General features: G+C 43.2%; 1 protein-coding gene across 4 annotated transcripts in view; it reads left to right on the top strand.

Annotated features, from left to right (window-relative positions):
* Positions 1 to 16,191, top strand: part of LOC112259967 (adhesion G protein-coupled receptor L3) — a 342,605-nt gene that overhangs the window by 117,022 nt on the left and 209,392 nt on the right. The window lies entirely within an intron of this gene.

The following is a 16,191-nucleotide window of genomic DNA, read 5'->3' as shown; positions in this document are numbered from 1 at the left end:
GCTAAACATTTTTCGTCTCACTATTTATATTTGTTAAACATTTTTCGTCTCACCATTTATATTTACTAAACATTTTTCCCAAGTTTCATGCTTTTCCAATGTCTCTTTCTTCCCTCTCTCCTCTGATCCCGATGTATCCCTCTGTCTCTGGCTTTCTTTCAATCTCCTTTTACCTCTCTCTTTTACCTCTCTCTTTCTCTCTCTCTTTAACCTCTCTCTTTAACCTCTCTCTTTAACCTCTCTCTTTAACCTCTCTCTTTAACCTCTCTCTTTAACCTCTCTCTTTAACCTCTCTCTTTTACCTCTCTCTTTAGCCTCTCTCTTTTACCTCTCTCTTTTACCTCTCTCTTTTACCTCTCTCTTTTACCTCTCTCTTTAGCCTCTCTCTTTTACCTCTCTCTTTTACCTCTCTCTCTCTCTTTTACCTCTCTCTCTTTTACCTCTCTTTCTCTCTTTTACCTCTCTATCTCTCTCTTTTACCTCTCTCTATCTCTCTCTTTATCTCTCTTTCTCTTTTACCTCTTTTACCTCTCTCATCTCTCTTTTTCTGTCCCTCTACCTGTTTCTATGTATCTTTTAGTCTGTCTGACTTTATCTCACTGTTTTTCTCACTCTCTGGACAATAGAAATGGAAATGTCTTTCTCGGAGTCATTTATCAAAGCCTTTGCATAGTGCGTGTAGGAAAGATAGTAAAATGTGTGCGAAAGAAAGAAATGACCAATACACTGGTCTCCTCATTATTGAGATCACTTCGCTGGCATTTTTTTCATCCCTCTGAACAAATTGCAATCACCTCAGATTTGACCGTTTTCCTTTTGGCTTCTGACAATTGTTTCAGTGGAAAGTAAATTAAGTAATTTAAATTCAGCTTAAACTAGGGTTTGGGAACGGGGGGAGGCATTATGCCATGGTCCATAAACATGCTAATTTGCTACGGTGAAACCATTAACAGGAGATTCAAAGCAAATTGAATTGCTTTGGTGCCTTATCTTTGGGCTGGGCTGCAGCTCACTTTTAGCGGCACGCTAATCAAAACTAGCTCTCCAGCATAGTTTGTTTTGCAAAAATGGTCATTGGGAGTGGAGTCACGTGACTTCGACATGTCACGCACCTGTCTGTGTATTGCTCTATTGATCCGAAGGGAATAGAGGCATTATGAAGCCGTTAATTTACTGCCAACCTGACAAAAGAGCCCGGAAGATAAACTGTGTTGGACAATAGGTTGCATATTAAACGCTGTGACTGCTGTGATGCCATAATTCTCTCTCCACAATGGAAAATAGAGATACAGATACACAAAGTATAACTCCCCGGTATTTTTATCAAGGCCAAGGTAGGAGAATTGTATTCTTTTGTTATCCTTGAATTGGCTTAGTGTTTATTCTTTGAGGTGGAGAAAAGATCATGCATTACTAGATGCTTTCAGCAGACTAGTCCCAGATGTTTTGGAATGCTTCTATTTAGGGCCTGGTTTTAATGCTCGCGTAGGGGTTTCTTTTCTCTCCACAGTCTCTCTTCCTACCCCAGGGGGGTGATGGAGATGGGTACTCTGGGGGGCACTGCCCTACTTTGGGATGGTAATCCAGTTACGGTCCCCTGTTGCCCCCCCCCCCACACACACACACACACACACTCCCAGTGTGTTCCGACCTAGCCCAAAAATATGCTCCAATCACACCCACATACTATCTGCTTCCCCAAATGGCACCCTATTCCTTATCTAATGCAATACTTTTGACCAAAGCTCTGCCATTTGGGACGCAACCTCGGCCTCCCCTGCTCACAGCTGCCTTGAGTGTGTGTGTGTGTGTGTGTGTGTGTGTGTGAGAATATTGTTCAGCTGGGAGCTATAGAAGGTAATTGACCATCCTGGCAGTTATGCCCGAGGCTTTCTACAGACATACACCCACACACATCTTATACACTGTAGGCCTATTCATGGTACACACACTATCTGACTCATTCACACAGTTCCATCTACACGGTATTTACAACTCTCACCATCTGCATATTGTATGGTAATTCGGAACGCTCCCCGCAGCCGAAGTGAAATGTCACCTGAGGATATCCCAGCATCCCCGGCCACGGCTATCCATCAGAAATATGATAATGCTAATCCGATCCCATTGGATCCATACAAACCCCATCAAAAATAGTTTTGTAAATTTCAACGTGTCCAAGCCAGACATCCCTTAATTAATCTCCTTTTGCCAGGGCATTCAGTGCTGTACACCAGGGCATCCCTGCGTTTGCCTAATTAATTAAACAAATTACTTTCCGCACTCATATTTGAAATGGGAAACTTCAACAGAGCCTACTCGGCATGTTCAGTTTTGTTGTGAATATGAAGCGTTTGTGAAGCGTGTAATGTAATAGGTCTGCTCTGAGCGAGTGGGCTTACTGTCTGTGTAGAACCTCTATTGGTATCTGAATTGTACGAGTTCACACTAGTAGTTGTTTTAGTTCTCCCTTTTCTTGTATCCCCGAGAACGTGATGCGAATGTCAACAAAAAGAACAAAGATAGCGCTAGCATCTTAAGCCAAAGAGAATTGAAGGTCATTAGATTTAAAGTTAGAAGTGAACTTTACTTTGACTATAATTGGTATGTAAGAGCAAGAGTGAAACGCTGCATGTTTTAAGGAAATACTTGGACTCCATTGGGGTTTCTGTAAGTGACTTTCAAGACTTTTACCTGATTGTGTTTTTTAAATTTTTTACACAATGAATAGGATATAACCTACAGTTCCGGCACATTGGTATTCATGGGCCAAATAACTTGGTGTATTGCTCTCAACACATTACTATAACCATTATTTTTGAATTATTATTATTTTGAAATTGCACGGATGGTCACATTTGTGTCTCAGTACACCAGAGCTTCCTTCAGGTTGACAAAAGTTGTCAATTTGATACCAGCTTAATCCATATCTCTGTTGACTGAATGCAATGTTCCTTTGCTGTGTCAGTCTTTCTGGTTCGTTTCACCTATTGTCAACTCATAGGTGTCTCATTTCCAAATAATTATTCGTTTTTGGATAAACTAAATAAGCATGATCCTGGTCTCTTTGTACTGTATTCTAATTACATTTTCAAAATGTTGTAATTCCGCCAATATATCAAATCAAATTTTATTTGTCACATGCGCCGAAATGCTTACTTTCAAGCCCGTAACAAACAATGCAGTTCAAGTAATAGTTAAGAAAATATTTGAAAGTAAAAAATAAAATAGAGGCTATATACAGGGGGTACCGATACCGAGTCAATGTGTTGGGGTACAGGTTAGTCGAGGTAATTTGTTCATGTAGGTAGGGGTAAAGAGACTATACATAGATAATAAACAGCGAGTAGCAGCAGTGTTAAAACATTAGTGGGTGGGTGTCAATGTAAATTGTCTGGGTGGCCATTTGATTAGATATTCAGCATTCTTGTGGCTTGAGGGTAGAAGCTGTTATGGAGCCTATTGGACCTAGACTTCGCTCGCCGGTACCGCTTGCCGTGCGGTAGCAGAGAGAACAGTCAGACTTGGGTGACTGGAGTCTTTGACAATTTTGGTCCTTCCTCTGACCGCCTAGCAAATAGGTCCTGGATGACAGGAAACTTGGCCCCAGTGATGTACTGGGCCATTCATACTACCCTCTGTAGTGCCTTAGTTGGATGCTGAGCAGTTGCCATACCAGGTGGTGATGCAACGGGTCAGGATGCTCTCGACGGTGCACCTGTAGACTTTTTTTGAGGATCTGGGGACCCATGCCAAATCTTTTCGGTCTCCTGAGGGAGAAAAGCTGTTGTTGTGCCCTCTTTACGACTGTCTTGGTGTGTTTGGACCATGATAGTTTGTTGGTGATGTGGACACCAAGGAACTTGATACTCTTGATCCGCTCTACAACGGCCCCGTTGATGTGATTGGGAGCGTGTTCACCCCTCCTTTTCCTGTAGTCCACGATCATCTCCTTTTTTCCCCTCACATTAAGGGAGAGGTTGTTGTTCTGGCACCACACTGCCAGGTCTCTGATCTCCTCCCTATAGGCTGTCTCATCGTTGTTGGTGATCAGGCCTACCATTGTTGTGTCATCAGCAAACCTAATGATGCTATTAGATTTGTGCATGGCCAAGCAGTTGTGGGTGAACAGGGAGTACAGGAGGGGATTAAGCATGTACCCCTGATGGGCCCCCATGTTGAGAATCAGCGTGACATGTGTTGTTGCCTATCCTTACCACCTGGGGGTGGCCCGTCAGGGAGTCCAGGATCCAGTTGCAGAGGGAGGTGTTTAGTCCCAGGGTCCTTAGCTCATTGATGAGCTTTGAGGGCACTATGGTGTTGAACACTGAGCTGTAGTCAATGAACAGCATTCTCCCATAGGTGTTCCTTTTGTCCAGGTGGGAAAGGGCATTGTGGAGTGCAATTGAAATTGCATCATCTGTGGATCTGTTGGTGTGGGTCTAGGGTTTCGGGGATGATGGTGTTGTGAGCCATCACCAGCCTTTCAAATCACTTCATGGCTATCGACGTGAGTGCTCCAGGGCGATAGCTATTTAGGCAGGTTACCTTGGTGTTCTTGGGTACAGGGACTATGGTGGTCTACTTGAAGGATGTAGGTATTACAGTCTCGATCAGCGAGCGGTTGAAAATGTCAGTGAAGACACTTGCCAGTTGGTCCGCGCATGCTCTGAGTACACGTCCTGGTAATCCGTCTTGCCCGTGGCCTTGTGAATGTTGTCCTGTCTAAAGGTCTTGCTCACATCGGCTACGGTGAGTGTGATCCACAGTCGTCCGGAACAGCTGGTATTCTCATGCATTTAGCTCATCTGGTATGCTTGTGTCACTGGGCTGCTCGCGGCTTGTTTCCCCTTTGTAGTTCGTAATAGTTTTCAAGCCCTGCCACATCCAACGAGCGTCAGAGCCAGTGTAGTAGGATTCAATCTTAGTCCTGTATTGAAGCTTTCCCTGTTTGATAGTTTGTCTGAGGGCATAGTGGAATTTTTCATAAGCGCCTGGAGTAGTGGGCGGCTTCTTGAAAGCGCCAGCTCTAGTCTTTAGCTCAGTGCGGATGTTGACTTCTGGTTGGGATCTGTACGTACGTTCAACTTGGGGACGACTTCGTCGATGCACTTATTGATGAAGCCAGTAACAGATGCGGTATACTCCTCAATGCCATTGGATGAATCCCGGAATATATTCCAGTCTGTGCTAGCAAAACAGTTCTGTAGCATAGCATCCGCGTCATCTGACCACTTCAGTATTGAGCGAGTCACTGGTACTTCCTGCTTTAGTTTTTGCGTGTAAGCAGGAATCAGGAGGATAGAATTATAGTCAGATTTGCCAAATGGATGGCGAGGAAGAGCTTTGTATGCTTCTCTGTGTGTGTGGAGTAAAGGTGATCTAGAGTTTTTTTCTTCTTCTCTGATTTCACAAGCTGGTAGAAATTAGGTAAAATGGATTTAAATGTACCTGCATTAAAGTCCCCGGCCACTAGGAGTGCCGCTTCTGGGTGAGCATTTTCTTGTTTGCTTATGGCCTTATACAGCTTGTTGAGTGTGGTTTTAGTGCCAGCATCTGTTTGTGGTGGTAAATAGATAGCTACGAAAAATATAGATAAACTCTCTTGGTAGATAGTGTGGTCTACAGTTTATTATGAGGTACTCTACCTCAGGCGCGCAATAACTCGAGACTGTTAATATTAGACATCGCGCACCAGCTGTTATCGATAAATAGACACACACCACCACCCCTCATCTTACCAGATGTAGCTGTTCTGTCCTGCCGATGCACGGAAAACACAGACAATTGTATATTATTTGTGTCGTCGTTCAGCCACGACACAGTGAAACATAAGATATAACAGTTTTTAATGTCCCGTTGGTAGGATAGTCTCAAGCCGAGATAATCCAGTTTATTTTCCAGTGATTGCACATTGGCCAATAGAACGGAGGTAGAAGCGGGTGACCCACTCGCCGACAAATTCTCACAAGGCACCCCGATCTCCACCCTCTGTATATCCATCTTCATGCGAATGACAAGGATTTGGGCCTGGTCTCGGAGAAGCATTATGTCCTTCGCGTTGGACTCATTAAAGAAACATATTCCTCCAATTCAAGATGAGTAAATCGCTGTTCTGATATCCAGAAGATTTTTTCGGTCATAAGAGATGGTAGCAACAACATTATGTACAAAATAAGTTACAAACAATGGGGAAAAACAGACAAAATAGCACAGTTGGTTAGGAGCCCATAAAACACCAGCCATCCCCTCCGGTGCCATTTTCTAACTGCCTGGCATTTTGGTATCAGGCTCAGGAGATTTTTTCTTGTCTACCATACCTAAATGATGAGTAGGAGCCATTACCTGGTTCCTACTCATCCTTGAGTAGAAAGGGGCTTTCATGTTCTCGTGGAGTCCATCGTGTGCCTCCTCCATTGCCAAAGTGCTGTCAGAGCTCAGAAACCGAGTGAAACAAATGACGGTAACATTAAGCAATGCCGGGCATTTGAGCTCGCAGGGTTAACACCCCCCCCAAATGAATTAGGAATCCTCCCATTGCGGCTCCCTCTGCATAATTCGGTAAGCATCGGGTGATTCCATTTAAAATCGCTTGTGGTGGATGGAATAGTGTTTAATGAGGACGGATATTGACAGCAGGGTCAAGTGGCGGAGGATGTTGATTTACATTAGGTGGAGTAATGTGTGGCGACTGGCGGACTGGGAAGATAAATATTACAGAGTGATCCTTCAAACGAGCACAAGGCGCAAAAAGGCTCTTCTACAGGGTTTCCTGCCCAAACCACCAGGGGTTGGGCGAAAATTGGCAAGTGAGCAGGTGGGTGGGGACAAACATACGCCAAGCAGAGACTATGCATTGAGAACGAGAGAGCGTGTCACCTTATCAATTAGCATAATGAAGTATTTAGCTCGGCAGATAGATCTGTGTATCAACCCCACGCCAGATGCTTAAGCCAATACTAGCAACAGCATGAAGCTATAAAACACTGACAACCCTTTACTTATCTGGCTGATTTGCATGCAATGGAAAGGCTAGGATAGGATACGGTAGGTGTTACGATCAAACAGGAGAAGCCTGATATTCATACCGCTCATAGTTACACAAATCTCCCAAAGCTTTATATGATTGGCCCTGTAAACTCTTCCAGCGCCACACACCATATTCACACACAGGCACGATGTGGGTGGGGAAAAAAGGCAAGGCTGTCCTCCATCCCCTTTCTTGACTATATGTCACCACGGCAACAACAATTTATTTCCACCTCTGATGGTCATACAGTATGCTTGCCTAATTACGGGGATTATCTGATTATAGGCACTTCTCATGCAAATTGGATATGGGGTTAGACCTTGTGCACTTTGCATGGGCTTTTTCATTTGAATCTCGATGAATCTGGTTTCATAAGAGCATAGGCTACTGTAGATTGGGAACTTTTTTTTCTTCTTTTTTTTGTACAGAGGTGCATTTTTACTTCCATGATCCAATATTGATGTTAGCCAATCATCATTGATTGGTCTGTGGTGTTGTGTAGAGACATGGGACACTTAAGCGCCAACGTGATACAACTTCTATGATGGCCTGCTGAACAGGTTCCCCTATGTCCACTGAGAACGAAGGAACATCAACTCAAGGACACAATAATTTGTCCTTGGCCTATTTGTTTTAAGGGTGTGCTTTTTTCCGTCCAAGTGTCGACCGAACAGCATAATATGACCATATCAGCTAAATAGCCACAAAAGGCACAGTACATTAAGATTCCACATTTAGCATATCATTAATCAAATCCATGCTATTGTTCTACAGTATATGTGAGCATTGATTTGAGTCCGGTATTGTTAGCTGGTTGTATTATCCCACCTGGGGGCAATTGGTCCACTGAAGAGGACAATGATAATGTCTTCCTAATGGAGCTCAGAGGACAATGCCAACCAATCAGTCAATCCAAACTGCTTTCCCCAGCTCTCATTTTTACATGGCACTTTACCACTTCACCACCGAGGGAGAATTTGAGCTTTTTTTTTCTTCAAAACCGAGAATACAAGGTATATAATTACATTTGCCTGAAACTAAAGTTCAAAGCGGGGGGAAAAAGAACGGTGGTCCAATTACGAAGTGAGACGCTTATACGATCTCTCCGTCTCGCTCCCTACCTCTCTCTCTTTCTCCCTATCTCACCCTCTTTCACCCCCCCTCCATCTCGCTCTCCTCTCTTTCCTCTCTCTCTACTCTTAGCTTAGTAGAAAGCAATGGGTGAATCAATATATGAAGTATTGTAAAGTCGGCATTGGGACCGAAGACTGGGATCAAATGTTACAGTGAGACAGATTAGCCCCTGTAGACCCTTGATGATAAGAGAATGAGAGAGGGAGAGAGGGAAGGAGGGAGGGATACTGGAGATGGCCTTCAATGTGGCGCAGTAGCCTTGGAGGGAATTCAATACAACCCATTGACAAAAGAAGGGCTGTATTATAGAGAGAAGCTGCGGCCTCCTTTGGGAAGCTGGCCCGGCAGTTCTATTTCCTTATTAATTGTGCCCGAGGAAAGAAGGGAGAGGGAGGATAGCGACAAAGCTATACACAGCTTTCTCTCAAAGGAGGCCCTTCTCCCTCCACATTTTGTTTGAAACAATGTCAGGGTCAAGCCGATTTGAGGATATATGTACTTCTTGAATGGGCGAGTGGAACCTTGAAAGGGATCTAAGAAAGGCACACACTTCCTCGACATCACAAACTCCCCCATAACCCCCGTCCCCTCAGTCTTTGAGGTCACAGCTTGCCCTCAATCCCACACGGAGTTGTCAGGTCCCTCGAGAGATTGTCAACTTAGCCATTGATGGATCCCCCTGTGAAGTCACGTCCCACTGTCCTCCCCTAAGTCCACCCAGGGCCCATCTTAAGGCTGTTGGCTGCATGTTTGTTGGAGTAGGAAGGAATGCTTTCCTCCCCCACCGACCCTCACCTCCCACCTCTTACTGCACACACCTGGTCACAGTACAGTACACGTCAAGGAAGATGAGATGACAATAAATGAAGTGCTCGGACGTACGGTATCTTTTGTTAAGGCATCATATTTATGTATTTACTTTGGAGATGTTCCTGAAGAAGTTTAAGGTGTCAGTTGTAGTCGTTTTTTATTTTATTTTTGTGTGTGCTGTGTTTGATGTGTAAACAACCTCCCTCTTACTGCATCCCCAGAAAATAATCTTGGCCCGTCGTTATCCTTGTCAATAATACACGGATTCTTTAGGATCTAAAGGCTAAACTGAACCTAGATCAGAACTACTACTCTGAGAAGCTTGATAAATATAGCCCCTGTATTATGTTGTCTCTTGAATGTCCGGATAGTCCAAACTGAGAGAAGTCAATAGTTAAGAGCTGGCTTTTAGGGGTTCTGTCATTTATTTTAACCGTGGAAAACCACTAAGATTTCCCTGGAGATAAATGTGACATGGAGGGATCCCACAAAAGACTGACTGTGTCAAGTGAGAAACATTGCAGGTGCACATTCCCCAGTGTCGCCCCCCCCCCCAACACACACACACACACACCCGATCACTGGCCCTTGTTCAGTGGCATAGGGGACTTGAAGGGGATCCTTTTTCACTGCGATAATGCAGTCCTTTCTGCTTCATGACATGGGCTGGAGAGAGCAGTGGAAACGGTAGAGAAGGATGTCACTCTGCAGTGCAGCATCAAGCGTTTTGGCACGAGATGTCTCTATAGGCCCTCTGGAAGGGACACGCTGTAGACTGTGTGTACTCTGCTCATTGTTGAGTAAGGGCTCATATTAAGTGTGCAGACCTTTTTAGTGGGTTAGTGCTGCTTTTCTTATTGATGCTCATTGCCGTGTTTTTCTTTACAATATTATATGCATATTTAGGTTCAAGTATTGTACCCAGAGCCATAGGTATTAGCGTGAAACGTTTTCACCTCGTGTTTATACTTCTCAAGTGAACTGCATGCCCACAGTACTGTGTACGTCTGACGGTCGTCCAGAATTCCAAACTTTTGACACGTCTTCCCATTTCACGATGCAGTTCATTTATTAACACACGTGGATGGCGACATCCCTGTCCATGCATATTCAAAGTCCCGCCTCCTGTCTTCACATAATAGCCTTGTGTGTGTGATTTTAGCTTTCATTTTAAACATGGGAAACCAAAAGGAATCAGAGGGTTCACTGAGTGCTGTTGCTATTGCAGATGTAGCATAGCAACCCAGGTTGATGGAAGCAATGCCACACCATTTTGCGTGCACCGTGGCATGCTCGCTCAATAAGATGACCTGCTCTCTGTGGGCGATCGAAGAGCTAGGTATCGACGAGTTGTCGCCTCCGCCACCCACTCCCCTCCTGTTTCTCTCCTCTCATCTTTTTCAACACTCCTCACCTCTTTTATCTTCCATCTTTCTCTCCTTTAGGGTGTCGCTCTATGACTGGCAGGTTCTTGTTAATAATAATCTTGCGGAGGGCTCCGCCATGCGATTCAATTAACTGCTCACGCTGCTGTGATCTCTCGGCGCACCAACAGAACAGGAGCTTTTTGTCACCCAGCACATGTTTTAGATGTTACACTACACATGCTGTAGCTACACTATCCTATGCTAGCTAGCTAGCGCCATTGTAGACTACAGTAACCTAGAGAGACTCTAGATTAGCACTGCCCTCATCGTCCTGGATATAGACGGGCGAATGAAGACCTTTTGTAAATCTAGGCTAAATGGGGCCACCATGCCGGTATGTTTGGGGGAAATGTCCTAGAAAGCCTCCCTTGGGGGAAGGAGGTGTGTCCTCAACCCCCCTCCATGGTCATTCATTGACCCAGAGGGATAGATGAAAGGGAGGGAGGGAGACAATGAATGGTGCCACTCTGTACATAGCCTACTGTATGAAAGCTACGCTAGCATCTTCCATGTAGTATGCGGGTATCCCATCCTACCCCCATTACTACAACACCCAGGCTTCAATAAAATGCACCCCCCCCCCAAAAAAAATATTTTCACATGACCCTCCCCTTGATTACCACCACAAATAAAATTAACTGGATCAACCATGTGTATATAAACATGGATATCGATTTGACAACTTCAGCATGCTTTTGTGGCAGTCCAAGCAGAGCTATGGAACAGAAGGTTGAGGATTAGCCGAGCTAACTCTCCCTGCTTGTGTCATTACACTAAGACCAGAGCCGCCTTTTAGACAATGATCAGCTAGGGGGAAATCAGATTTTAAACATTTTTATGCTATATTTATAATTTATATAAAATATATGCAACAATTTTCCACCAAAAGGTATCTGTGCCAAAGCACAACACATAACCAATAGTCCAGGCATAACTACATACCGATGACTTTGAGCACTTCATCATGGTTTACGTTTTCAACACCCCAATCAAATAGACATAGTCTATCTCAACAAACAGAAAAAACATCCATTCCTACTCCTTGTCGAAGGATTGGCTTGACAATCTCCGAATGTCATTGAAGGCTTCGTTTTTTTTTGTGGGACGGATATCTCTTTTCCATATCTCTTTCGAATGTGTGCAGGTAGCCTACAGGAGACCTTTGAAGTAGCCTTTTATTGCACACATAAGGTAATACATATCAAAAGTTAAACGACAAATATTTCGGCAATATTTAAGCGTTAGGTTCTAGGTCAAGGAACAACCACTCCGATTGGAAAGGAGTCAAGCGTGTTAAGCTTTTCTGAGTAACTGGGCCGGCTGGTAGCATAGGCCTATGTGCCTACACTATATAGGACGACATGTGAGAATGAGGATCGGCAACAGACAGCAGCACATCCGTATCAGAGGTAAAAATACAGCCAGACTGTCCTGCAACTGTGACTTTGCAGACTTTCTAATCTGTCGAGTTGACTCACAACTGATCCAAATTAAATTAATAGAATGAAACATTTGAATAACAGGGCTTTTGCAACATCATTCAAATGAAATTGTACAAAACTGCAGTTTACGGTCTTGTACAATAATTGTACTCACAATAATTCACATTTTCATTGCATTGTGGTGGTGTAGGCTAGTCTAGGTAGGATAATGCTATTGACTTTCAGGCCGTACAAATTTAATGAGCTATGTAGTGGATACTATTTTTTTTTAAATTAAGGCGAAACAAAAAAAAAACTTTTTTTAGTTAACAAAAGTTATACCTGTTGTAATAATACTAAACAACCTTTTGTACAACAGCTAGTGACCTCACTGAGAGATTTGAGCTTTTCGGTATTGTAGCGGTATATGGCGCAGGGAAAACAACTCAGGTTGCTGGAGTGAAAGAAAACACCCTACGCTTCGTGTCAATAGGGTTAATCTACTTGCTGGGAATTGTAACGTGGTTTATATAGCAAGGTTTACTACACAGCCCCCTCCTTCGACTAATCAGCCCCCTAGATTGTCCGAGCCATGCGTTCTGATGGCTGCATGGCCGCCATCCCACTTCTGACACCAGTGTAGCAAACGGCAGGACAAGGAAGTGAAACCGGGTCACTGGCGTGAAAGGCAAATACCTTATGCATTGTGCCAATAGGGTTAACCCACTTGGTGGGAATTGTATCATGTATAATGTAGCAAGGATTGTGACAATATAATGGTTTTGTAATGACAGTCACAAGGACCAGTGCATGAGACCCAGTCAGGGTATCCCCCTAACCCACTATTTGTGTCAGGTGTTGAAGAGCACCATTTGAAAGCATGTCCAAGCCGAGATTTAGTCACAGTAGATTTGTGTTAGGGTAGCAATGTTTTTGTACTGCACATGTGATGTCAGAGTATTCAAAACAAATGTGCATTTAGTTGATAAATCATCATAAAATCATTCTGCCAGATAGGCCTACTTTGAAGTCAACATTTAATTGGGAAGGTTTTTGGGGAAAAATGTTGAATGATTGTTTCAGCATGCATCGTGGATTTTATAGCACCGATTGGCTATATTTATTACTTTTAGAAGTGTATACTTCAGGCTGACTACTAGCATCTGTTGAGTTGCAATGTCCCATAAATTGAATATCCAAATCAACTCAAAGTATGTATGAAATGAGTTTTGCACCAACACAATTCAAAAGGAAGTCTACAGCAAAAATACATCTTTTAACGTTTTGCGATTCAGAAATTCTTATTTTGATTCCCATAATTTGATTCACAGAGCTTTAACCGAACACCAACTACCACATTACAATGGCGAAACACGTCATTCAATTGGTAAAAAAAATGGATTAAAAAATAATTATTTTACATATTTTATAAATGTTTTGACTTTTGAGATGTGAATAGGGGCATCCGATATATAGTAAATAAAATGTGTATGGCTTAAACAACATCGATAGGGGAACTTTTTGAGCTGCGTCTCATGCCTTGACTGTTATTTCGCAATGACGCAGGATAGAGTTGACTGTATAGTAAGTGGGCAGAAAGAAATGGCGCATAAGGGAAGTACCAAAACACCTAATAGGGGAGGAGCACGCAAGCAGATGAGGAATTGCGGCTATATGAAATAAATTATATAGTAAAACCGGTAGAATGTAATGTAAACCAAGGAAATAAATTCACTTTGCCCAATTTAAAAATCACACAAACCTCCCCAAAACAAAAATGTTTTGTTAGACAACCTATTTTGGACCACCCCAGTAAATTTCGAACTGTCTCTTAATGTTTTGCCTCTGTAGGACCCATTTCGTCACACAATACGTTATTGTGCGTCATTGCGTACCCTCAATCTCTTAACAGTTCAGCAGTTTGCTAATCCAGTTGCATCTGATACAGTTACCTCTTTAGATATGATATAAATGTTGCTATGTGCCTTAGTTAGTAAATTAGGGCATATGCATGAAATCCCATTTTAATTTACGTAAACATAACTGCTTGGAGACATAATTGGTATTAATTCATGCTTTTTACCCCTCGGCTAATAAACTGCAGCAAAAATCGCGTTAGACAGGAAGAATGTGGAATACATAAATGACCTAAGCTTATCATGGAGGCTACTGTACGTTATTTGCAGGAAGCTCCAATAAAGTTTGTTTATATCTCAAGGGAAGAAGCCTGCTGAATCTGAAGTCAAATGAGTTTCTATGAGGATACATCAGTTGTGAACTTCGCTTTGTTGCCTCTGCGACTTTTCATGCTATAAGCAGCAGAGCAAGCCACAATTAAAGATTCCTCTTTTTCTTTAGCGTTCCCTCAAACTCGAAAACAAAGATATTGCCACATTTCTCATACACATACAGTGTCTTCAAGTTCATCACAAACGCAACGAGTTTCCCAACCCGAGCCAATATGGGCTTTGTGTCAAATGCATTATCCGTTATTATTCCTTTAGCTGCTGAAAAGTACTCCTTTCTCCCCATCCATGTCTTCTCCATGGCTGCTGCTGTTGAATATACAATCCGTGTGAGGGAGAGTGAAAGGGGGATGCATCCTAAATGACACACTATTCCCTATATAGTGCACTGCGTTTGACCAGAGCCCTATGGGCACTACATATTAATAGGGCGCCATTTGGGACGTAGTCGGTGTGAGCGAGCATAGGGTAGTTTATTCTCAGTGTCGACTGATTGAGGTCAGAACAGATTAAGTGCTTTCCACTGTCAGTTTATGAGGTCGTGGTTTCCATTGACAAACATGACCCAATGGGATCCTCACACACCAGTGTTGTCTCGAATACACTGCAATGGCAATCCACATCATATTGTGGCTAAAGAGACTATTATCCATGGTGATTGTCAGTATTGGCGGGCATTATACTTTGTTTACGCTGTCTATGCTCACAAAAGCACAGTTGATGCAATTAACATGAGGCTTAGATGCCTTTCAGACTGGAACATTGCAGGATTTTCCTATTCACTACAACATACAGTGGATTTTCGTGAACGCTTTGTCATAGGAAAAACTCAGGAAAATATACTCCCAAAACTTTTCAGGGTTAGGATAGGCCTAAGGCTCGAATTGTATATAACAGGTCTAAGGTCAGGCTGAATGGTATTTAGCGCGACTTCCCTGAGTCATTCGGTCATGGATCTTTCACAGTAGATTGATACAGACAACGTAGCGTTCTTATCTGAAAATCTAAAGTCTTAAATAGCAGGAGAAAAAAAACGAGACACTGTGTGGTGTGTCTTGCTGTCTCATTTCACATGGCTAAATGTAGTTCCATGTAGTTCCTTTGCGCTGTCAGGTGTTGCTGTTCGATAATAATAATTTGGTGTGTGATTATATTTGTCCTATTTCACACATATACAAGCGCGTGTTAATACGCATGTGTGAATTGGAAATGTGTTCGCATATGAATTGGAAATTCACATATTCCAACTACCCCTGAGAACCTTCTCGGAGAATGGGGTCATGACCAGGGTCTGCTGTTATCAACGGCGACCCCGGAGCAATTAGGGTTAAGTGCCTCGCTCTAGAGCACATCGGCAGATGTATTTTTTTTCTTCACCTTGTTGACTCAGAGATTCAAAAAAGTAACCTTTTGCTTACTGGCCCAACGCTCTAACCTCTCTAACCTGCCAATGTCTGCACTGCACCAATGGTCCATGTGAGAAAGGCAGGTTCTTCTCCCCCTCACGCAAGGAAAGCATCTTTTTGTTTCTTTTTTTGACCTCCGTTATACTTTGTGTCGTGGCCAGGGCAAGTTGAGTTATGTTTCTGTGTGTGTGTCTGTGTCAATTAGTGTGGGTGTATGTCTGGGTGGTTTGAGGGGAACGAGGTGGTGTTCGTTTTGGCCCATAATGTCCCCAGAGCGACACAGAAGCCTGAGGGGATGGTTGCAGCCAGGGGAAGACGGGGGAGATGACAAGAGAAGAAATAGACAAACGATGTCAATGTGACGGGTAGCAGAACAAAGCCCAACTTTCTCTCCCTCTCGTGCGCGCTCGCTCGCTCTCTTTCTCTCTTGCGAGCCGCCACTATAACAGTAGCCGCCAACTCCCTAGGCTGCCCCCGGGACTGACAAAGTCTGTGGTTCGCAGATGTGAAGCCGGACATATTATTCAACTTATTTTACATGTAGAGAATAGAAATGGAAATATATATTTATTTTCAGTCGTCAATATTTTGGGATATTCAAATGTTCATAGTGTTCGTTTCAATGGATTCGTGATGGGGCCCTTTTTCACTTCGACAAGAAATTAGTCAAATGGACTTCAACTCGTGTATATTCAACAAGAATAATGAAGTCATTGG

This window comes from Oncorhynchus tshawytscha, linkage group LG10, assembly GCF_018296145.1.
Source record: "Oncorhynchus tshawytscha isolate Ot180627B linkage group LG10, Otsh_v2.0, whole genome shotgun sequence".
NCBI lineage: Eukaryota > Metazoa > Chordata > Actinopteri > Salmoniformes > Salmonidae > Oncorhynchus > Oncorhynchus tshawytscha.
This window is presented reverse-complemented; position numbering and strand designations above follow the sequence as displayed.